The sequence below is a fragment of the Sus scrofa genome, chromosome 10 (genome assembly GCF_054392235.1).
Source record: "Sus scrofa isolate SSC_HxYL_T2T_F1_AM1 chromosome 10, Sscrofa_HxYL_maternal_Yorkshire_Landrace_v2.0, whole genome shotgun sequence".
Classification (NCBI taxonomy): domain Eukaryota; kingdom Metazoa; phylum Chordata; class Mammalia; order Artiodactyla; family Suidae; genus Sus; species Sus scrofa.
Window position 1 is genome coordinate 78,320,709 of NC_139392.1, and position 10,053 is coordinate 78,330,761.

Genomic DNA, 10,053 nt, shown 5'->3' on the forward strand with positions numbered 1-10,053 from the left:
CTGTCTCGTCGAGAGGATGGGAGAAAAAGCAACATATAAAATAAATTTTTTTATTTTTGTCTTTGTGGGCCCACACCCGCAGCATGTGGAAGTTCCCAGGCGAGGGGTCAAATCAGTGCTGTAGCCGCCGGCCTACGCCATAGCTAGAGCAACGTGGGATCCTTAACCCACCTAGCGGGTCCAGGGATCGAACCCAAGTCCTCAGGGATACTAGTCAGGTTCCTTATGGCTGAACCACAATAGGAACTCCCAGATAAAATAACTGAAACATTTAATCTCCATTATGAGGGGATCTATCCCCTCCAGCCAAAGACCACCCAGGGCTGCATGGAGGAGAACACACACTATGTGGTACTGCAGGTGTCCCAGTGAGAGGGTGTTGGGTGATCACCTCGGCAGCACATATATTAAAACTGGAACGATACAGAAAAGATTAGCTTGGGCCCTGCACAAGAATGGCATGCAGGAGTTCCCGTCGTGGCGCAGTGGTTAACGAATCCGACTAGGAACCATGAGGTTGCGGGTTCGATCCCTGCCCTTGCTCAGTGGGTTAACGATCCGGCATTGCCGTGAGCTGTGGTGTAGGTTGCAGACGCGGATCCCGCGTTGCTGTGGCTCTGGCGTAGGCCGGTGGCTACAGCTCCGATTCAACCCCTAGCCTGGGAACCTCCATATGCCGCGGGAGCGGCCCAAGAAATAGCAACAATAACAACAACAACAACAAAGACAAAAGACAAAAAAAAAAAAAAAAGAATGGCATGCAAATTCATGAAGCATTCCATGTTAAAAAAAAAAGGAAAAGAAAAGAGAGGGTGTTGGAAAGAACCCTGTTAGAAGAACCTGGATGCATGATTTGGGGGAGGGCCTAAGGAAGTGGGGCTTTGCTCCCGTGGAATGCTGCCAGAAATTAGGGGGCACTTCCCTACCTGGGTACAGTCACCACGGTCACTCAGGAGTAAGAGAACGAATATTTGCTACTCTGTGGCTTGGACAGTGACCTGGCTCTGTCTGTCTGAGACAAAAATGGTGACGCGGTCTTGCTTTGCCTCATTTTATCTTGGCCTCAGAGCAGCCTTGTCTTGATATTCTGTGAGACTGCCCACAGTGGCCCAGCTATGAATGCCAGGACAGCTTCCACATGTCTGTGGCTCCTCTTTTTTTGCTTTGTTATGTTGTTGTTTTTCTCTTCTCAAAGGAAGCACATGAGGGGCTGCAACAACACACCACAGGGGAGGCATCTGTATGGGGAGGGGGTCTTCAGGGATTACTAGTGTCTTCCCCAGAACTGTCCACGAGGAGTCCTTAGAGCATTAACTGGTAATGCAACTAGGTATCACTCTGTCTTATGCATAAAGAGGGTGTGTGTGTGTGTGTGTGTGTGTGTGTGTGTGTGTGTAGAATGTTCTAGGCTAGGTGATTTTTTTTAAAGTCCATTTTTCTCAGCCTGTCTGTGTTATTCTCTCTTCTGCACCTGACAAGACACCACAGGCATGTCCAGTGACAGAGCAGTTGCCCTGCAGACATTTTCAGAAATAGTTTCGAAGATCATCTATTTACAATTAGCTGTAACACAGGTGTAAGAGGCTCCAAATACACAAAGGCAAGTTCCAGGAGTTCGACTCCATCTGAAGACAGCTGTAATATTGACTGGAGTTTAAATAATGGTATCAGGAGTTCCCGTCGTGGCGCAGTGGTTAACGAATCCGACTAGGAACCATGAGGTTGCGGGTTCGGTCCCTGCCCTTGCTCAGTGGGTTAACGATCCGGCGTTGCCATGAGCTGTGCTATAGGTTGCAGACGCGGCTCGGATCCCGCGTTGCTGTGGCTCTGGCGTAGGCCAGTGGCTACAGCTCGATTCAACCCCTAGCCTGGGTACCTCCACATGCCGCGGGAGCGGCCCAAAGAAATAGCAAAAAGACAAAATAAATAAATAAATAAATAAATAATGGTATCAAACATGGTAAAAACCAAAACAAATTAAACATAATGAACTATGGTGTGTTTTTTTTTTTTAATTCCCTCACCCCTCTTAAATTTACTGCTTTCTTAGCTATTTTTATTAGAAAAACTCTATTAGGAAGATGTTTGTGCCCTGTGAATGCTGCCTCGAGTGCCATGGCAACCACTTGCTCTTATTTGAGCATTTTATCTAGACGGTACATTTAGAAAATGTTTTTAAATGAGTTTAAAATGATAGGTGTATTTCAGTAATAACTTTAGACATGGAATTCTTGCTCACTCAGAGAGCCACTCAGTTCAGTGTGAGTGAGAGGTGAGTGGAAGCTAAGGAGGTGACTGGTGTCGCTCACCAACCATGAGGGGCTTATAGACCTTCTCCTGTTAGAAGATAAGCTTTCTATCACCACCACACACATGTCCACAAGTACAGAGACAAGTGGCAAAGGAGTGGCTTGTGTGTCTGGATGCCCTGGTTCCACACTCTGGCTTAGCTCCTAAGCATGTGACTGAGAGCTGCATGATTCAGCTTCCCCATGTAGACACTGAACGTCCACCCGCTTCACGCATCTGTGATTGGGGGTTTCCTTCTTCTTCTTTTTTCCTTTTTTTTTGGCCACACCCATGGCATGATGAAATTCTCAGGCCAGGGATCGAACCTGTGACACAGCAGTAACCAGAGCCATAGCAGTAACAATGCCAGATCCCTAACCCACTGAGCCACCAAAGAACTCCAAATGTTTCCTTCTTGATGCTGTCCTCTCAAGAATGTTTCCCCTGTAGTGCGCCTTAGATGAAGCACCATGGTTAAGAGGTCAAGCCTGGAATGGAAACAAACCTGTGTTCAAACCCTGGCTGTGCTCACTTACTTGCCATGCTATGTGTCCTTAGAAAGGTCTTTATTTGTGGACTGGATCTTATAATAGTAACCACCTCAGAGGGTTGCTGGGAGAGCTGACACGAGTTTAATGTTAGTAACTACCTCATATGTTGGGTGAATTACATGAGACCATACACCTAAGTCTGCTGAGTACCGTGCTTCAGCCATCAGAAGCAACCAATAAACATTAGCGAATATCCATAACAACAAAAGTTATCTTTTCCGTTAGAGGAACGCATAGTTAGCCAGGTGTGTTGAATTAAAAATAGACAAACAAAATTTTTAGGCTGAATTAAGGAAATCTTGACGCAAGGTATTTGCAGAATAGTGGCACATAGTCATATTTCTTAACCTCTCTTGAAACAATTTAACATTCGTTTCCTAAAGTTTACTGCTTCATAGCACTAATCCTCACAAATGGGATTATTCGGGCCAGGGTAAAATGGCTTTATGTACAGCCAAGTTAGAAAAAAAAATTAAAATTAAAATTAAAAAAAATCACTCTATGTGATTGTGTCCCAGGTCTAGGAGTTTTCAAGCTAATTTACCTGTGGTCAATGAATGCTTGCCTGCCAGATTCTACTCTATATCTTTATCTTACTGTTTAGTTTCATTTGTTTTAAATTCAGTCAATTGTTTTATATTTAGAGTTTACAACTATCGTCACAACCCAACTTTACAACATTTTCATCCCAAACCCCTAGTCCATCCCTCACCACATACTGTTTAGTTTCTTTAAAAGCAGCCTTCCCTCTGTATCACCCCCTGTGCTAAGTTACCTACATGTAGGCAGAGTCATATTTGCATGTTTTGGCCTCAGTTGTATTAACACCTGCCAATCTGTTATAACAGCCCTGTACATAGATTAAATTCATATTAATATCAAGATTGGGAGTTCCCGTTTTGGCGCAGTGGTTAACGAATCCGACTAGGAACCATGAGGTTGCGGGTTCGGTCCCTGCCCTTGCTCAGTGGGTTAACGATCCGGCGTTGCCGTGAGCTGTGGTGTAGGTTGCAGACGCGGCTCGGATCCCGCATTGCTGTGGCTCTGGCGTAGGCCGGTGGCTACAGCTCCGATTCAACCCCTAGCCTGGGAACCTCCATATGCCTCGGGAGCGGCCCAAGAAATAGCAACAACAACAAAAAACAAAAAGACAAAAAAAAAAAAAAAAAAATCAAGATTGTTTTTGATCCCTCTGAATTTATTCAAGAAGACAATTTTGGAGTTCCCGTCGTGGCGCAGTGGTTAACGAATCCGACTAGGAACCATGAGGTTGTGGGTTCGGTCCCTGCCCTTGCTCAGTGGGTTAACGATCCGGCGTTGCCGTGAGCTGTGGTGTAGGTTGCAGACGCGGCTCGGATCCCGCATTGCTGTGGCTCTGGCGTAGGCCAGTGGCTACAGCTCCGATTGGACCCCTAGCCTGGGAACCTCCATATGCCGCGGGAGCGGCCCAAGAAATAGCAACAACAACAAAAGACAAAAAGACAAAAAAAAAAAAAAAGAAGACAATTTTAACATCTACATGTGTATCTATTATTTTTCCAGTTGCAAAATCATAAGAAATCATGAAAAATTCAAACATTGTGGTGTTAAAAAATGATTCATGGCCCTTGTTAAAGAGAGTAAGGCATATTTTTTTCAAGGGGGTGGCAGGGTGGCTAGTACAACAGGTCTTTGAGAGTTCCCATCGTGGCTCAGTGGTTAACGAATCCGCCTAGGAACCATGAGGCTGTGGGTTCAATCCCTGGCCTTGCTCAGTGGGTTAAGGATCCGGTGTTGCCGTGAGCTGTGGTGTAGGTCGCAGACGTGGCTCGGATCCCGAGTTGCTGTGTCTGTGGTGTAGGCTGGCGGCTACAGCTCCGATTGGACCCCTAGCCTGGGAACCTCCATATGCTGTGGGAGCGGCCCTAGAAAAGGCAAAAAGACCAAAAAAAAAAAAAAAAAAAGCAGGTCTTTGGAGGAGAGACTCCACTCCAACAATAACAAGAAGTGCATATTTACATGCAAGGGGCAGACTGGGGTGTCAGCAGATGGAAAATTACTAAGAGGAAACATCAACAATAGGGGATTCCTAGTAGGAATCTAGACCCAACAGAATTCATGCTGAAGGCAGACCAGAGCGGTAAGATGTAGGGGATTGGGTGGGGGTGGGGATTTGATCAGATACCAAGGGTGGAGAATTTTCTTTAAACTGATTTAGCTGCGTTCTTGCTCAAACTGGATTCTGCAAAGGCAGAGAGAAAAACCCAAGAGACTTGGCTGAGCAGAGGGCTCAACTGATTGAAGTTAAATCAAGGAGAGAATTTTTGTCATTAAATAAATATCCTAAAATGATAATTTCCCAAAACCCCATCCATCCAGGGACCAAGTCTCTATTAATGAAGTACGCAGTCTTCTAAATTTCTTCTATGCCTATAGTAACTTTGTTAGGATGAAGACTAGGCTGTTATTACAAAGGGACTAAATTACTTTAAAAACACAGAGCTTTATTTTTCTCTCACCTAAAAATGCTAATGTGAGAAAAGACTATATACCACATGATCCCAACTATATATAACATTCTGAAAAAGCCAAAGCTATGGAAACAGAAAAAAGGTCAGCGGTTGCCAGGGGATGTGGGGTTGCAGGGAGGGTAGGGGGAAGGATGAATAATCGGTGGATAATGGGGCATTTTTAGGGAAATGAAACTACTCTGTATGATATTGTAATGGTAAATACTTGCCATTACACATTTGTCACAACTCAGAGAATCTACAACACAGAGAGTGAGCCCTAATGAATACTGTGAACTTGAATAATAACCATCCCCTGCAACAAATGGATCCCATTAATGCATGATGTTGATAACAGAGGAGACTGCTTGGGGGGGGGGGGTGATGAGAACTCTCTGTCCTTTCTGTTCAACTTTTCTGTAAACCGGAAACTCCTTAAGAAAACAGAGTCTTTTAAAAAACGTTCAAGGTGAAAATTCCACCTGTTAGGGAAACTTCCAGCTGTTAGGGAAATTCTCCTCCATATGGTCACTCGAAGACCCAGGTTCCTTCCACGTCGTTGCTCTGCTATCCCTTTGGTATCGTCATCAACTGCATAGTTAGAGATAGGTCACCATCAAGTCCAGGTTCCAGTTGGTAGAAAGAAAGAAGTGAAAGTAGAGGACACAGGCCCTCGATCCGAACCCTAACCCACCCATGACTCCAAGCCACATTCTGTTGTGAGAATGTGGTCACTTGACCTCACTTCACTGCAAGAAAATCTGGGAAATTCCTACAGAGATTCCCAGGTGAAAGTTAAGAGTAGACTATGGTGAATCGAATGATTCACAAACATGCACCCAAATGTTCATACTGAATATTTTCATTATGTATTATATACATGCAAATGCCATAGTACATACTACTCTGCAACTTGCTTTTCCAAGTTTGATTAATCTCGGACATAGTTATATGATTTTCAAGTATGTGATTCTTTAGGATAGCAGTATATGATTCTTTTTACAGATTTGTCAAAATGGTTTAAAACTTTTAACCTTTCGTGATCTTTGTGTTGTTGCCATTTTTTTTCTTTCTTCTTCTTTTCAGGGCTGCCCCTACGATATATGGAAGTTCCCAGGGTAGGGGTCGAATCGGAGCTGCAGCTGCCAGCCTATACCACAGCCATGGCAACACTGGAGCCAAGCTGCTTTTGGGACCTACTCAGCAGCTTGCAGCAGCATGTGGATCCTTAACCCACTGAGCAAGGCCAGGGATTGAACCCGCATCCTCACGAATACCATGTCGGGATTTCAACCTGCTAAGCCACAGTGGGAACGCCTCCAACTTTTTTTCTATTTCACTTCTCCAAACTGGTCTACATCTTTTAATTACATGTTTTCATAGTGGTCTGTACTTCTCTTTCATTTGGAATTAAATGTAATTTGAATAATTTGCCATGTTTGGAGCGGTTTTTTTTTTAATTTTAAATTAAACATGTAACAAAGTCATGAATTGTGTGATTTGTTGTTTGATATCTATTATTCTCTTCCAGCATATAAACTTGGTGAAAGTTTTCCATCAAAGCTGGCCTACAGCTGTCTTATTCACTAATGTATCCCCAGAACCCAGCCCCATACTTACTGCAGAATGAATACTCAGTAAATATATCAATTGAATGTTGAGTGCATGAATAACAAAATATCAAAACTGCCACAGACTTCTCAGTGTATTTCTAGAATAATTCTTAAAGTTGCTTCATCAAATTCATCAACATATTGTATTTTTATAGATATTGCCAAAATGCCCTGCAAGTAGTATGTACCAATTTAGTTTTTAAGATTTTTTTTACAACTAAAATAGGTAAGACAAAAGAGGGATGTTATTTTCATGTTCAATTCATTAATCTCTATAATTGTGAGGAGATAAGAAACATAATTTGGGGGAGTTCCTGCTCAGTAGAAATGAATCTGACTAGTATCCATGAGGATGTGAGTTCAATCCCTGCCATAGCTCAGTGGGTTAGGGATCTGGCGTTGCTGTAGCTGTGGTGCAGGCCAGCAGCTATAGCTCTGATTGGACCCCTAGCCTGGAAACTTCCATATGCCATGGGTGTAGCCCTAAAATAAAAGCAAAAAAAAAAAAAATGTAATTTTGGTTTGGAGAGAAATTTTAAAAAGATAAAATAGAGCCCCCTTTAAATGAGAGATTTGGTCTATTGGACTTTGTAAAAATTTCAAGCGTTACTTGATCTTTGACTCAGCTCAAATACGTACTATCATCTGCATGTGGTGTGCTGTTGCATTTACTCATATTTTTCCCCAAAAAACTGAGATTAGATAGTACATGTTTAAAACTACTTATTGAAATTTATTAGAATACAGAAAAGTACACATATCCTAAGTCTTTGGTTCAATGGATTTTCATAAACTGAAGTCACTCACGTAACTAGCACCAGGATCAAGAAACCAAACACTCTCAGCACCCCAGAAGCCCATCAAATAACAGGTTTTTGGTTTTTGAGTTTTTTTGGCCTTGTCTGCAGCATGCAGAAGTTCCTGGACCAGGGATTCAACTTGAGGCACAGCAGTAACAATGTGTGATCCTTAACTGCTAGGCCACCAGGGAACTCCTTGAATAATAGTTTTAATCTATTTAGGTATTGTCCTAATTACGTAAGCAAATTGATACTATTGTATTAGTAGTACTATGCATTCTATGTGAATATATTCCTAGAGATAATGCATTAGTAATCATAATAGTAGTGTTGTAATAGTAGTAATTTTAATAGCAGTAACAGTAGTGATAGGTATTTTGTAATAGCAGTAATGTACTACCTAGTAATATGCAACTTGTAATATTCATTTTAAATATATGAATATATTTAGAATACATTTGTAGTTACCCACATATATTATTGCACAGGAGTTCATCCCAAAGTTTTCTCCTGAATTTTTTCATCCTTACAGTCTGTATTTTTAAAGACAGGTCACTGAAGATAAATAGAAGACCCCTCGCGTCATGCATGGCTAAATTAAAATCCATGATTACCCTGCACATTCTTAGTGGTTTCTAGATAGCACAGAGAGCCAACCACGCAGGTCGTGGAAACAGCTGAGGACTCTATATGACAGGCAGTGACGCAGGATGATTCAGGCGTGAGGGCTATTTTTAGAGTAAGCAAGTGCTAGATGTGTAAACAGACTAATAAATAATCTCCTTGGAAGAGGAAGGAGAAACGGAAAAGTGAATCTGAGTCGCTGGCCCTTCATCTGTCCAAACTGTACTACTCACAGTCCAAATGGAGTGTCAGCCGGTGTCCCCGTAGTTATGGTTCTTGGACTCTGTGTGCCTGCAGAATTCCTATGCGCTAAGCCCTCTGGAGGGAACGCAGGGTCACTGTGAAATCACACAGTTCAGATTGGGACTTGAACCCAGCCAAGACCCAGACTGGAACTTGAACCCACTGTCTTTATTTCTTCTACTTTTTTTTTTTTTTTTTTTTTTTTTTTTTAGGGCCACACCTGCAACATATGGAAGTTCCTGGGCTGGGAGTCAAATATAAGCTACAGCTGCCAGCCAATGCCACAGCCACAGCAACGTGGGATCTGAGCCACATCTGAGACATACACCATAGCTTGCGGCAATGCCAGATCCTTAACCCACTGAGCAGAACCAGGGATTGAACCCATATCCTCTTGGATACCATGTTGGGTTCTTCACCTGCTGAGCCACAATGGGAACTCCTAACCCACTGTCTTTAGTTTAAACATCACACACCTGGTCTCAGGACTTACTGAAGTTCACATTCTTTACATTTTAGCACGGAAGGAATTCAGAGAGAGGTAAAGCGATAGATAAGTAAATTTATTGAGAGAAACAGACAGGAGTGTGGGCCATCTCAGAAGGTGAGAGGCCCTGAAATATGGGGTGGTGAGTTTTTATGGGCTGGGTAATTTCATAGGCTAATGAGTGGGAGGATTATTCTGACTACTTCAGGGAAGGGATGTGATTTCCAGAAATTGGGCCAACGCCCACTTTTTGGCCCTTTGGGCCTGGAACAGTCGTGGTGTTTGTGGGCGTGTCACTTAGCATGTAATGTATTACAATGAGGGTATAAGGAGGCTCAAGGTCTACTGAAGGTCAAATCATCCACCATCAGGGACCTCGCCGATCCTACCCAGGGTTTGTCACATCCTCAAAGGCTCTGTCATTCTTTTAAAGGTTGCACCCTGCCCCCTTCCCTCCTGTTTCAACTGCTCTTCACAAAGTGCTCCCAGGGAAGAAAGGAAGACATGCATACAATGGTTAAGGAAAGTTCCAGAGCCTGCAATGAGCACATACATCTCTTCTTTTCAGATCTTCTGTCACATTTTACTTTGACTTCAAACACAATTGCCATTTTCTTAGGCTTTTAAAAAGAGCTAGAAGTGATACTGTGTTTTAGGATTTTGTGTGGGTGATAATTATCTTTCACTCGAAGGTCCAAGTATGAAAGACAAGCATCTGTGAGCAGTATAAATGGAATCAAATGCAGAGGCTAACACAACACTCTGGTGAAAACAAAACCAACCAGAGAACGACAACAGCAAAATTTAGAAAAAGTATCTGTCCAATATTTATTTTAACAAATAATGACACACAAATTTGATTTTCGTTCGGTAGACCTCATCAACATTCAGAATATCCCAGTGAATTTGAGAAATTGTCTATAGAAGAAATTCAATAAACTAACATTCTATTGAAAT

At 42.6% G+C, this 10,053-nt stretch overlaps 1 pseudogene; it reads left to right on the forward strand.

The window, feature by feature from the left end:
• Positions 1-383: 383 nt before the first annotated feature.
• LOC146399538 (U6 spliceosomal RNA) lies at positions 384-465 on the forward strand (annotated as a pseudogene).
• Positions 466-10,053: the final 9,588 nt, after the last annotated feature.